At 38.2% G+C, this 14,448-nt stretch overlaps 2 pseudogenes; one reads left to right on the forward strand and one right to left on the reverse strand.

Annotated features, from left to right (window-relative positions):
- Positions 1-802: 802 nt before the first annotated feature.
- On the reverse strand, positions 803-1,138 carry LOC101580434 (annotated as a pseudogene).
- A 3,567-nt stretch (positions 1,139-4,705) lies between these two features.
- On the forward strand, positions 4,706-5,590 carry LOC101567707 (annotated as a pseudogene).
- The last annotated feature ends 8,858 nt before the right edge of the window (positions 5,591-14,448 follow it).

Raw genomic sequence — 14,448 nt, forward strand, 5'->3', positions numbered from 1 at the left:
GAGAGAGAGAGAGAGAGAGAGAGAGAGAGAGACAGAGAGACAGAGACAGAGAGACAGAGACAGAGACAGAGACAGAGACAGAGACAAATAGTTAAACCTCCTTAGAAATAAATTCCTAAAAGAAGCAAGTCTGGGTTTGCCTTGATGCTGCGTACATGTACTTTAAGACCTAGAGTAGAGGCTCTTTCTCAGTCTTTGCTTAAATACATCTGTACATCAGTGTGATTTTATGATTTTGTTTTGCCTAGACATGCTTGGGTTTAACAGTGACTATCAAGTCTCTTTACAGTGCTGATCTCACAGCTTAGGGAGGTAAAGAGGTTGTTAGCATCTCCAGTATATGCATTTGTAACAGCTTTTTGTCTCCTCACTCTTACACTGCCTTTTATTACTTTTATTGGTCATAATGTGCTTGCTACAAGGCATGTAGCCCTCCCCTTTGCTACCTCCTGATCTCATCAAAAGCAAGGAACTAATCTTCATACCTACTTTGGGCAGAAAATCTTGAGAATCAAGATAATTGAACAGAACACAAAGTTAGAGGAATTTTAATCATTTTAATGATTCTATACAAATCCACATGCTTTCCTGTGAGGATTTTGTAATATCTATTTTGAATAAAAATTTAATGTAAAATTATTGTTTCTTTTCTTTTTTTTAGTGGTCACCTTTTATTGAGCATTAATTCTCACTTAGGCTATGAACAAATTGAACTGTGATTAAGCTGTTCACAGACAGGAGCCGGACGGGGCAGTCACAAGCTACACTATGGAGTGTGCCCTCCCTCCACACTGGCTCCTTCTCAGTGGTACTTATGCTGCTGCTCATGTTTGAGTTCCGTGTAAGAAAAGCAGTAACTGAAAAGCACGTAGGCTGCCAGCACCATTTGCAGCCCCACTATGCTCCCTTTCTTCACATTGATGAACTTGTAATACCGGTTGTAACTTCTCTGAAATGGTCCAGCAATGCCCGTGGGGGAGAAATCCCACATCAGTATCCAGTTAGGCAGCTCCCCTACTTTCACATCCAACAGTCTCTTCTCTTTCAGTGGTACAATGAAAGCCCTCTGGGAGTCCTGATGTTCGCTCAGTACTATTGTTTCTGGTTGTTTGTGTCTGTATGTCACATATATACCCATCTATGTTCTGTCTAGTTATAGTTCTAAGATAAATGGCCTCTGCTCAAGAAGGGATTACTGAACTAATCATTAGGAAGAAAGACTGAGAAAATATTTGAGAATTCTTTAAGCAGATCTTTTTTTTCCAACTCTAATTTTGTATCTGAGACACTACTAGGGTATATAGTATGTGAAATAAGCAGTGGACCAAACATACAAAACTAAGTTTTGAATGAGCCTTTTCCCTGAGCCAGGAAACCTAGACTTTCTTAGACAACCTCCGATCCACAGTGATAGAAAGAGCCTCTCATGCCTAACATTCTAGTAACTTCTTCAGTTTTAACATAATAGCTACGGTATTTTGTTTTTTAGTTATTTGAGATAGGATCTCAATTTGTAGTCCAGGCTGGCTTTGAACTCACAGTGATCCTCCAGCCTCACCCTCTTGAGTCCTGGGATCATAGGTGTGCCCCACCATGCCTGGCTAGTTACAATTTTGAGAAATTAGATACAATAAATAAAACCAACTTTCTGTTCTAAAGAGAGCTTCAAAAATGATCCATGTGTTGTACCAAATTTTCTTGTGTCTCCTTAACATATCTTCTTGATATAGCTTAACTGTCAAATTTGCTTTTGCTTTTCTTTTCCTTTAGTTTTTCAAGTTTAAAAATGACTGTGGTTAAAATATGCACTTATATAAACTATCTGCATTCGTATTTAGTTCTATAACTATTGGATACATTAAGCATTCATTGCAGGTGAAATTTTACTTTATAAATCTGCATTAATTGATAACTACTAATTTCCATTATAAATTTGGAGTCAAGTCTATGATCATGAGGCATTTAACCTGTCATTCTTTCATTTACATGCAAGGTGACAATATTATGATTTTTATGACTTGATAGAAATCCCAAAATAATTAGTGTGTTAGTAATCAATAATTACTCGATAAAAGTTTTCTTGTGATTCTCAATTCAATACACTGAAAGAAAGATGTGATTTTTCCAAAGATGGGTTTTCTGCTAAATTCAGTTGTGCCAAATATTTCAGAAATTTTTGTAATGTAAATAATAAAATTAAAATGAGTTTGACCAGAAATACCAAATGTATCTTCAAGGATCTACCTCCTTGTGCCTCCCACTTGGTACTATGCATTCTCCGTGTGATTATTGCAGAGGAAACACTTAGCATGCCCTGATGAATGTGATAATTATAACACGAAAGAAATTATTAATGCATCAGAACAGAAAGAGTATGGTCTATTAGCATCTAATTAAGCTTCCACCATAATCATCATCCATCTGAGAAATTTTCTTAATGTAAAAATGATAAAGTAAATCATGAGTATTCACTTAGTTTAATTAGCAACACTTTCATCTGTACTCTTTTATATGTTTTCTTGTGATCTTAATTATACAAAAACTGAGGATTTTAGCATATTAAATCTTTTAAAATACTAACATCAGGCACCTTTATTCCTATCCCTACAGAACTCTCCTAAATCCCAACATTGTGTTTGATGATCTGAACTGAATCATTACAAGAGGCAAGAAAGGATGACGGAATCACTGGCTGAGTGGAGGCCTAGCAGAAATGTGCTGAGGGAGGAGAGGAGAGAGAAAAGAGGGAAGGGGAGAGGATAGTTGGGGGCAGAGATAGTGAGAAAAGAAAGAAAAGAGGACACTGAAATAAATAAAAAAGAAGGAATCTGAAAGAAGTAGAGTCGGCGGGATGCTTGGAAAGGAGAGCAGAAGGAACATAGGCTACTTTGCATCCGCATCGCTCATTGGTGAGCCAAGTTTGATTTTTAAAAATGATCTGGACAGCTAACTGTCTAGCCACCTGCTTACCTAGCAATATGGCCATGGAAATGGCTGGCCTTTGTTTCATTTTTTTGAAAGTTTGTTGTCACTATTGTTTGCTTTGTTGAAGAATTGTCCTTGTAAATCTGAGAAAATGCACCAAAGAGAGGACTAAACTCTGCCCTTTTTTTCTGTAACCAAGGAAGCCTTGAACTATTGTGCTGGACTGAGACAGTCTTGTTCACCTACCTCACATATCCTTGCTGCCCCTGAAAAATGTGGCATTTGATCATGAAGAATCATAGTGGAGTAGAGATAAACCCCACTCCAGCAAATGACGAGCATGCTCCACTTCCGTTGGTGAGGGCATGTGCTCCATCTGGACATGCTGGCCAGAACCAAAACGAGGTCAGTGTAGGAGACAGTGCAGCCATGGAGAATTCTTCCAACTTACTGCATCAACAGCCAGAAATAAGAAGAAAAAAAAACCCAATTTTTCTCTCATTAATAATTTTTGTACTTTGTTATGAGCAAATTTTATTTGCCATTATGATTGCAATTTTAGAAACCATGCTTAGGAATGCTGCACTAATTGAGATCCTCCTAAATATTTATGTCCAAAGGTCCTGAAATGTTTAAAATGCATGTGTGCATTAAAATGTTGTTTTAGCATATAAAAGGAATCTTTATTGGGACCAAGAAAAGCCATTTGATAATATTTCAATTTTGTTTCCAGGGCCAGCCAGATATCTCAGGGGACTAAAGCAGGCTCAGGGACCGAGATTCAATCCCCAGTGTGCTGTGTCGGCCCCTACCCCAGGGCCTGCTGAGATGGCGAATGAGACTGGGCATGGTGGCGTGCACCTGTAATCCCAGCACTTGGGAGGCTGGAAACAGGAGAATCACTGCGAGTCCAATCTGTGTAGGGAGGCCCTGTAGACCCTGTAATAAATATATATATATCCAATTTTGATTCTAAATCTAAGGTATAAAGAATGTTTCGGGCTGGGGAGATGGCTCAGTGGAATAAGTGCTTGCCTGGTAAGTGCAAGGGCCTGAGTTCAATCCCTGGTTCCACAAAAAAAAAGAATGTTTCAAAATAAGGAGTTTTGCAATATTTTCTGCTATCAAAATGAACATTTAGTAAAATAAATTCATGGTGAACAATCAAGAATGCATATTGAGTGACTGACAAAATTGAAGCATAAAAATGATGCTGCACACCATTGATTTGAGTTCTCAAGTAGGATTAAACATTTGAAAAATGCTAATTTCTCCAGCAAGCATTTCAGAGTTCATATGATATGGTCATACTTATCCTTAAGATATTTAGTTCTTCTGAACTGCTTGGGCAAACTTGCTTCTCTGAACCCATGACTCTTTAGTTCATTTTGTCAAAATCTTCACACTTACCAGACATATCAAGCATTTATATTGGACCATCACATGTCCTCTAGCATCTGTGTAAAGAACTTCCATACTACTTCATTGCTGGCTGGGCCATAAAAGTATAAAATATGTTTGATACAAGCCACGAAGGAAATGTATATTACCTGATTCACGAACATGAAAGAATATGTTTGCAGAGATGAAAGGGTGATAAAATAGTCTCAAGTGTTTGTTTGCTTTTTTTTCTATTTAGCTTTCCTCTGGTAAAGTCCAGCTTATCTGGCCCAATCTCCAGTCATTATTAAAACTTTGCTCTATGAATAATCACTGCCAACACAGAGATTCAACTTCCATGGGTACTCTTGACACTGGTTGCATTACCTGTTCTTTCTGGTGGTGCTAGAGAGTTATGTCAGCCTGCGGAAGTGGTGGGAGCAGTGGTGATGGAGTCGCAGGAGGAGAAAGATGTACAGGCCTCTGAGTGGTTGAAAAAATATTTGGAGATCATCTGATTCCACAGTATGAGGTGAACCCATGGACCACAGAGATTTCATATCATCTTGGAGAACACAACAGGGCCCAGGACAGGGATGCCTGCCTGGTCATAGAGGATTTAAAACAGAAAGCAAGTGCATATGAATCAGAAGCCAAGCATCTTCAAGACCTCCTTATGGAGAGTGTAAGGGTTTCCCTTGCCAATCCATTCAGCATTGGCTCCAGGTGTCTGAATGCTTTGGTTGACTGTGCGGTGGCCCTTGAAATGAAGGATGCTTCACTAGCAAGTTTTCTTCCTGCAGTGAATGATCTGACCTCTGATGTTTTCCGTACCAAATCCAAAAATGAAGAACTCCAACTTCAACTGGGAAAACTTGAATGAAATCTAGCTGCAACTTTAATGTTAGAAAAATGTCTGTGAGACGATCTCAAGAAGGCAGAGCTGCATCTTTCTGCCAAAAGAACCAAGGTTGACAGTCGTCTTCAGAACATGGGCTTCCTGAAAGCAAAGGCGGAAGAGTTCAGATTTAGAATCTGAGCCACCGAGGAGCAACTTTCAGCCCGAGGCATGGATGCTTCTTTGTCACAGCAGTCCCTAGTAGTATTATCAGAGAAACTGGCAGAGCTGAAACAAAAGACTGTACCTTTGAAGAAAAAACTGGAGTCCTACTTAGACTTAGTGCCAAATCCATCTCTTGCTGAAGTGAAAATTGAAGAAGCAAAGAGAGAATTAGATACCATTGAGGCAGAACTTACAAAGAAGGTAGACATGATGGAACTATGACCAGAGCCAAATAAACATTGTTTTTCCAAATAATATAAGTTGAATAGCACTTTGCAGAGTTTCTGTCTCCTTGGCATGCCTTATTGAAATCTCGGTGTTCTTAGTTGGGATAATAATGTCCTTATTAACAGAATAATAGTAATGAGTTATGTGTTATATTTTTTGTGCCCAAATACAATTTTCATATTAAAAATCATTTTCTCAAAAAAAAAAGAAAGAAAGAAAGAAAGAAAGCTATGTCAGCTTGTTTCTATTCCTTCCATGGTCCTTTCCACTCTTCCCTCAAAGAGGAGGAGGGTATATAACATGTAGGGTCGAGGTGGTGCTCTCCAGTCATGTGTTTTTTTGGTAGATTCATAATCAGAGAGGCTTCGGATCCCAGTACTTTCTGTACAAACTCCATCACTTAGTTCTGTGAGGTGCTCTTCCTTTGGAGCTGTGTGTGAAGCACAAAAAATGGTAGGCATCAACTCTTCTCATCAATCATTATTTTCATAGTTTTGAAACTGGTCATTTTGACTCTGCTCTTTTCAAACTAAGTCCTCTGGAAGTAGAAAACAGTTGAGATAAATCCTTTGCTCTAAAGGTCACCCCAAAAGTGTCTCTCCAAGTTGTCCAAATATCAGTCTTCTAGAAGGTTAATAAAGCCATTAGAAGTGCCACCTGGGCATGAGATAACATTCAAGAGATGAAAACCACTACTTCCACCAAAAGGGGCTGGCTCTAAGGAATGACTTTCTTGCTTCTTTACTACATTTAGGACTTTTATTTTAGTCATTATCCTCAATTGTTCAATCCTAGTCAAGAACATACCCAAAATAATTATAAGTTTATATTTCACACGAAGAAGTACAGAGCAAACACAATGACATCACCAATTCTTTGTACATTTTGCAAGAAAGAAATACTTTTCTGATTTAATTCTCTGTATTTAAAATTCAGTACTTTGTGGCTTCTCTCTTCTCTGAGATAAAAGGGCCTCAGATAAGCAGTGCTTGAACACTGATGTGTCACATGAAACTTTCCCTTTTCCACTCTGCACTAAAGAAAATATTTGCCTTCTGCTTAGCTAATAGGCCTTTTCTTTAAAACTTGCTGAACTTGTTTTTGAACTCAGTAACTTCAGTGCAGATCATAACAGGGATCCTTTAGATTTTCATCTCTTTCATTCCTTAGAGAAAAGAAACAAAACAAAACAGCACAAAAGTCCCCAAGCTCACAGGCTACATAAGGAGAATGAAAAAAATCTCTTTGTTCATAAATTGATCATTTAAAACTATTACTGGCATATTGAATTATTACTATTCAGTAAATATCAACTACAAATCACTTACTAGACAGAGACATAGTGTATAAGCTATCAGTATAGTGTTACTTTCTTTGATAGCAATGTACGAAGCATGAATAGAAATGATTATTCATCATTAACAGATAATAGAACTGTAGAATTTTAATAATAGAATTAGCTCATTATGCTAGCTCAAACTGAGATATATGGCATAGCCAAGTTTTTTAAATTCTGAAAAATATTTCAATTCTACTTGAGAATATCCTTCTGTGAGTCTACCCAATCCGTTAAAAATGGTAAATGGTAGAGGTATACACAGTTCAATATAAGAACATTTTAAACTGTTTCATCTACTCAGCAAAATTATTCCACTGAAGCTAAATAAATAGTCATCAAATTACTGCCCAGAAGAATCAGCAGCTGCTTCTATTTAAGGCTTTCATGTACATCTCTGCTGCCCCTCCCTAGTCCACCAGATTAACCCAGGATTAATTTCAAGAACTCATTCTTCCTGCAGGGCACTGGGAGCTGGTGGAATGGGGAGCAGCTGTTTTTTGGAATCCGTTTCTGTGCTTTCCAGTGATTTTCCTTTCTTTTCTTTTTGTACTCAGTCTCTCCCTTTCCCTATATCATCTCAATTTATTCTCCTGAAGCTGAAATTACTTGTATATCCCATGCCTTTCCCATGTAGTTCCCTAGCCCAGAATACCATACCCCAACACTTAACCTGCTACAGGACTTTGGAAACTTAATGGGTACAAAATAGAACTGGCAAGGAAGGACCATCGCACCATTTCTCAGTAGGTAGTGAATGGTGTCACTACTTGTTTAAGCCAATATTATTTCAATCAGAAACGTAGATTGTATCTCTGTTGCTATCATCCTAGTCAAGAAAAGTGTCATCTTATAATGGGCGACTCTGCAGGCCTTTTGAATTTAGTCATTTCTTCAGCAAAACCCAGATTATTTTATCCCCTGTAAGTGTGTCTCTCAATCCATTCACCATAAAAACCAAAGTGATATTCATAAAATTAAAATAAAATGTGGCTATTCAGGGATGAGGAGATATCTCAACAGCATAAGCACTTCAATGGCAAGTACAAGGCCCTGGGTTCAATTCTGGGTACAAAAAAAAAAAAAAAGAAAAAGAAAAAGAAAGCAGGCAATTCATATACTTAAACACTAATATACGTTTCCATTACATTTAGAATGAAGTACAAGGCCCAGAGATATAGCTCAGTGGCATAAATGCCTGCCTGGCAAGCTTAAGGTTCCAAGTTTGATCCTTAGTACTGAAAAAAACATTACAAATTCCTGGTCATGATTATTAGGGCTTACAAGAACTAGTCCCTACCCATACCTCCAAATCTCTTCCCTCAATCACTTACTGGTCCATTTTTGCTTCTCAAACATGTCCAACTCTTTATTGCACACACTATACAGTTTGCCTGGGATACTGGAGCTTCCATCCTCCTCATCACCAGCTCCTTCTGTTTTTGAGGCTTCCTTAGTATCAGATCTGTAGCCTCTACCTATAGTAGGTTTGTCTCAATCAACTCCTCTGCTAACCATTGTCTCAGCTCTCATTTACTTAGTTTTGCCTAGTAAGCAATTTTTGCTTATTTTTATGTTATCCCATATAATCCCCCCATCTACTATGTGTATTCCTATTGTCCCCATTTTACACATAAAGAAACTGAAGTTTCTGATGATAAATTTGCCTAAAGTTATGTGTTTTTAAATGACAAAGCTAACTCAAAGGCTGAAAAATTTACTCCATTTCATATAACTAGAAAATGGATCTGGATATACTATAAATTTCAATTTTCTTACTATGCTACTATCCAGTATTCAAAGGAATAGTGGACAGAGGATTGCTTTTCATAATCTCCATAATAAAATAGACAGGAAAATAAACGCATACACACATTCATGCATGTGTACACACACACACATACACACACACTCATATATATGAATAACCATATTGTAGAAAATACAAAATGTGAGGATATTGTGAAGCTTAAACAGGAGAGAAGTAAAATTATGAATAATTTTATATTTTGCATAGTAATCTGTGTTTTCTCAACTGTGTTACTAAAAATAGGTATCTACCATGATCAGAAAATCATTAAAATTTATAAGATTAAATATAACTAACATTTATAAATAACATAAATTAAACATTGACCTCTTCAGATCAATTTATGACTAATTCCCATTACCTTAATGATTTTATTAATTTCTTTCATTTGTATTAATTTCATAGATTATTTAATATGAATTAGTCAAAGGGCTTTATACCACTGAGATTAGAAACTAGTCTTCTAGGAGATTTTCCTGCTAAAATGTAGCATTAAATATTTCTAGTAATTCCACAGCCACCTTCTACAGTATTCATACTTAACTGCATTTTTATGTCTTCTTAAAAATAAATGATAAGAACTAGCAATCATTTCCATTTAAGTGACGAACGCTTCTCAGAGGCATTTGAGTTTTCCATAGTTGTGAATTCCCCAGAGCTCCTAACATATTGTTGACTCTAGAGCTACGACATCAGTTCAGCTTCCCTCTGACAACTGACTGGCACGTTCCACACAGTAGGCCTACAGCTGAGTTGCCTGGACTTAGCAAGTACTCTCACTGTCAACCCCATCACTGTAGGTTAGAGGTGTTCAGCAGGGGAATCTGACCACGCGATCCCTTATCCATCTAAATTCCTCACTAGAGCTCTTTAGAAAGCTGTATTGGTCTTCTTAGCTTGTAGAAATGTCTCATAAACAACCTGCAAATACTCTTTTCAAACTAAAAAATGAATTTCTCTAAAATAATACAATTTAAAAATTAGTTTCACCCAAATACAATCTACACCATGATAACATGTATAATTAATTCTTGAAGATAATTTAAAGTTAGTTAAACAATGTAATTGTGCCTAAAAAACTCAGCTCCCCCTAGGCCGGACTGGAAAAAGTTCACTGAAGCACTTTATCCACTGAAAAATTCTGACTTCTGGCCCACCAAACAAAAGATTTCAGCAAGCTGTGTTCGGGAAGAAAATCGAGTGTTTGATTCCAGTTTGATTTCAGTACTTTGTGTGACTGGTGTCACGTTCTCCTAATATTCATTACAATCCATTGTTGTTATTTTATTCTAAAGGTCTCTTCAGATAAACAAAGACTTTATTTAAAAATAGTGAATTTTGGGGTCTGTTGATGCTGGATTTGTCGTTTGCCTTTTGATACAGCTTTCAAAAAAATATTGCCCTTTTTGTATTCAAATCTTGCCAGCATCTTTGATTCTCTTCCTGCCCTTTCCATTCCAGATCATCCTATTTGATTCTTTGAATGTTGTTTAGAGATGAGACTTACTATAAAATACAACTTTCAGAATTTCATCAACCACAACACATAATAGATAATCTTCTTACAGTTTCTACACAAAAGATTGAAAATCAGAGTCTTTGTCTTAGTAATCATGAGGGAGGCTCAGGAGAGAGGTGTCACTGGTCAGATGAACAGAACTAATGCCTGCCTCATGGCTGGCGAGTGAAAGAAGCTTGAGGACTGCAGGAGGCAACCTGAGCTTCGCATGGACGTTGGTGGGCTGGAAGGTCCCTCACACTGCATGGGGTAGGAGGGCATGTGATCTCTGACTGCAGGAGGATTCCACTCAAGGAAGTCTGAAGTTGGGGTCCTAGCAGGGCACCCTCTGCACTATGCACCTAGCTTGGCCAAAGAGTCTTTGGGGCCTCTGGTTAGCAGGCAGCCATAAGTCACTGCCGCAGCATGTTGGCAAAGCAGCTGGTCCTACACACACACACACACACACACACACACAGAGACAGAGAGACAGAGAGAGAAAGAGAGGATGAACTCATTATAAGAGATTAACTCTTATCTGACAACATAAATTAATTTCTCACTATCAGTAAGAAACACATGTATTATTCATTGAGAATGAGTTGAGAAACAAGTCTTTTCAGATAATATTTCTAAACTTTATACCAACCCTATAATGAAAATGTTATCATCCAACTTTTTAGTTAAGAATCTTGCCAGAGTCATCAAAACTAGTAAAGGGCTGACCTAGAAGTCAACGCAAGGCCTGCATGGCCCCCAGCCCTTCTTGCCATTGGTCACCAGTGATCTGCTCTTGCATGTCATACGCCCTTGCCCAGGGGCAAAAGCTCTTCTGAAGTACAAACTCAAAGGAAGGTTTCAGGGCTTCCAAGAGATATATCATTAAAGTTACAAGCCTATCTTCATTATTACCAGCTGACTTGCTTGAGAATACTTGGCAATCTATGATTAGCATTCAATGCATTTTTAGCATCAATATGTTGTATTTAAAATATTAGATTCTTTAAAGAAATAATTTATTTCTATAGATGACTAAAAAGTATAAATTTCAAAAATGAAAGAAAATGCTAATAATGCGGTCAGAACATAGTATGCTAGAGGTCAGTTGCCTGTCTCCCAAGGGCCATCCTGGTTCGGCACTGTATCTGCAAACACCCACTGTCAAATCTATACCCTGGCATTATGTTTTTGATAACCGAGACTTGGTTTTTCTACACAATAAAACAGGTTCTGTTAAATAAGAGTTTTTAAGTTAGGTGTGGAGCTTGCCGGTAATGCCAGCATTTGGGAGTCTGAGGCAGGAAGATCAGGTTAAATTTAAGGTCAATCTTGGCTACATAGCAAGACCCATTCTCAAAAGAGAGAGAGATTTGCTTCTTCCAGTCCAGATTGGTTTTTAGTGGAAAAGAGTCATTAATAGATCTTTTTCAATATTCAATTTATTAAAATTATAAATAATTATTTTTTAAAAACTAATTTTCAATGTAGGGTTGTTTGTCCTGCAGAAATGATCACCAAGACTCAGAAAGCAGTCCTGGGCCTTGGGCTTCCAGAGAGAAAGAAGAAAGAAGGAGGTAGTCAAAAAACCAGAGATTCGATGCTCAAGTGTAAATGATAGGAATTATTTTGCTGATAATTCTCCTGTGAGGGCCATATCCCACTCTAGGACTGTAAACCAAGAGCAAAAGTTCCATATACCCTTGGTAAAGAAAAGAAGAAGAAGAAAAAGACAGGCCACAACAGCTTTTATGAAGAACTCCCAGAATCTGAGCTCACATCACAAGCTAGACAGACAGAGCAATCACCCAGCACCAGGAAGCAGGACCTTGACCACTCAGAGTCCTTCAGTGGGAAGAAAAAGGAGGAAGACCTTGCTTTGGCCACATCAGAGAGCTTAGAGGTAAAGACCTCCCCCAAGCCCAGGCTGAGTGAGAGTTGGCAAGATGCCTAAAAAACACAAGAATGAAAGAAAGGGCCAGGATACCACAGCCTGCTCTGTCCAGCACCCTTGGCTCTGTGAGGCAGGAGATGTTACATATGGATGCATGGTGGAGAAGGTGGCTGAGGAGCAGGCAGCCTTGAGGCTAAAAGGGAAGCAGGGAAGCTCCAGAGAACACAACAGGAAAGTGAAGAAGAAGAAAGTCCACCAGGAGGAAGACACCCTCCCAGGCCACTCTGAGCTCTCCAGGTCCATGGAGACCAACCCTAGGAAAGGAAAGAAGAAGAGGCCAGTCAGAATTGAGGTTCTATAGAGTACATCCCACTAGGAGATCACCCTAAAGCCAGAGTGAAGAAGAAGAAAACAAAGGCTTAGAAAAAGGAAGAAAAGCCAGTTGTTGAGCTGGCTCAGAGAAGAAAGAAAAAGAAGAAAGAGAATATGGTAACAGTAGACCCTTGGAAGGAGGAGCCAGATACAGACCTGGAGGTGGTGATGGAGAAGAAAGGCAACATGGACAAGAAGCACATAGACCAGGTGAGGCAAAAGGCCTTGCAAGAAAAGATAGATCAGGAGTCACGCAAGACAGATGCATCTGAACCCAGGCAGTGGACGGGAACCCAGTTTGGACAGTGGAATACCACAGATTTTGAAAACAATGAACAGAAACTGAAATTTCTCAAACTTAAGGGTAGCTTTACGAATCTATCCTCTTCGGTCAATCATTCCCATGCATGACTGCAAGGCCCAACATGGCTCTCAGCAAGGCAGCAGCTGACACCCTGCAGCAGAAGTTGTATCAGGACTACAACTGGGCCATGAGCTGAAAGTACAACTGGGGTGCCAGACTTGGCTTCTATGCCACCAACAGTCTTCTACATCGAGAAGAATGTGTCTAGGTCTGTCAGGTTGGAAGATTAAATGCTAATACTTTCTTCCCAAACAGCATGAATGGCTTTTCCCAGTTTTGCAGAAGAAATCCACCTAGCAGCTGTCCAGGATGGACACCTGTGGACAAACTGGACAGCTCATGTCCTGGGGGCTAAAACACATTTTTTTCTGTTAAACCTTCCATCCCTGTGGTGACACGGGCATGTGAATAATGGCAGCTGACAACTGGCATTTTTTGGGGCTATAGCAGGGCTCAGGCATAGACTGTTTTTGCATTAATGTATTTAGTCATCATCATGAAGTAGGTGCTATTCATGAGGCAGCTGAGGTTTAGAAAATGAGTAACAAAATTGCCCGGGGCCACCCATAAAAGGTAATAATGATTTTCAATTAATTTTATAAGCCTTATTTCATTTATAGAAGTAGAACGTTTTTAGTCACTTTAAAGGACATCTTTAATTATCTACCACCAATTATAAACTTTATTAAATAAATTCCTTTTAACATTTTAAACTAAATATTTTTAATATACTTAATTTTTGCATATATTCATGTTACCTAATAAATTTTCTCAAAGAAATACTTAAGTTCTTAGGAAATACTTATAAAATTTAAGTTGATTTCCTTTAAATTTTGTTAAATGTTCAAAGTCTGCATGCAAGCTTAATTATTTTCAATTTAGATGACTAATGCTAAATAAATTCTCAGTTAAATATCTTTAGTGTTGCAATATTAACATATTATTCTAGTAAAGTCTTTTATACAATGCAGACAATACATATAATATGTACACATTCTTTTCTTTTTTTTCTTGATGGAACCAGGGATTGAACTCAGGCCCTCGTGCTTGCCAGGCAAACACTTATTCTACTGAGCCATCTCCCTGGCCCCCACAGTCATTAATGTACAACTTCTAATGTTATATTTTTATTTCCTTAACAATTTATTCAATTAATTCTAATTCTACCTCATGAAAAATGTATTTCCACAAATGAGTATATCACCCCACATTAGTTTTGCATTTGTCTTCTCAGCTTCTCCGTATCTGAAGATGGTCATAGGACAGAGTTGGGTCCTCTCTGTAACACAGAGGGAACATATGGAGGCCTGCAGATTATAGTGCACTACCTACACTACATTCAGAATGGATCAAAGATTTAAATACTAGCACAAACACTAAATCTTCTGGAAGAAAAAGTAGGTAGAAATCTTAAAGACATAGGGGTAAGCCGATAACTTATAACAAAACCCAAGTTGCATGGGAAATACTTCAAAGAATTAACACTGGGATCTCATCCCTTTTAAAAGTTTCTGCACTTCAAAAGAAATCACCACAATTCCGTACCTCCCCCACCCCTCCCGCCGAGTAGGAATTTCTGCC

This window comes from Octodon degus, unplaced genomic scaffold, assembly GCF_000260255.1.
Source record: "Octodon degus isolate 3935 unplaced genomic scaffold, OctDeg1.0 scaffold00170, whole genome shotgun sequence".
Lineage (NCBI taxonomy): Eukaryota > Metazoa > Chordata > Mammalia > Rodentia > Octodontidae > Octodon > Octodon degus.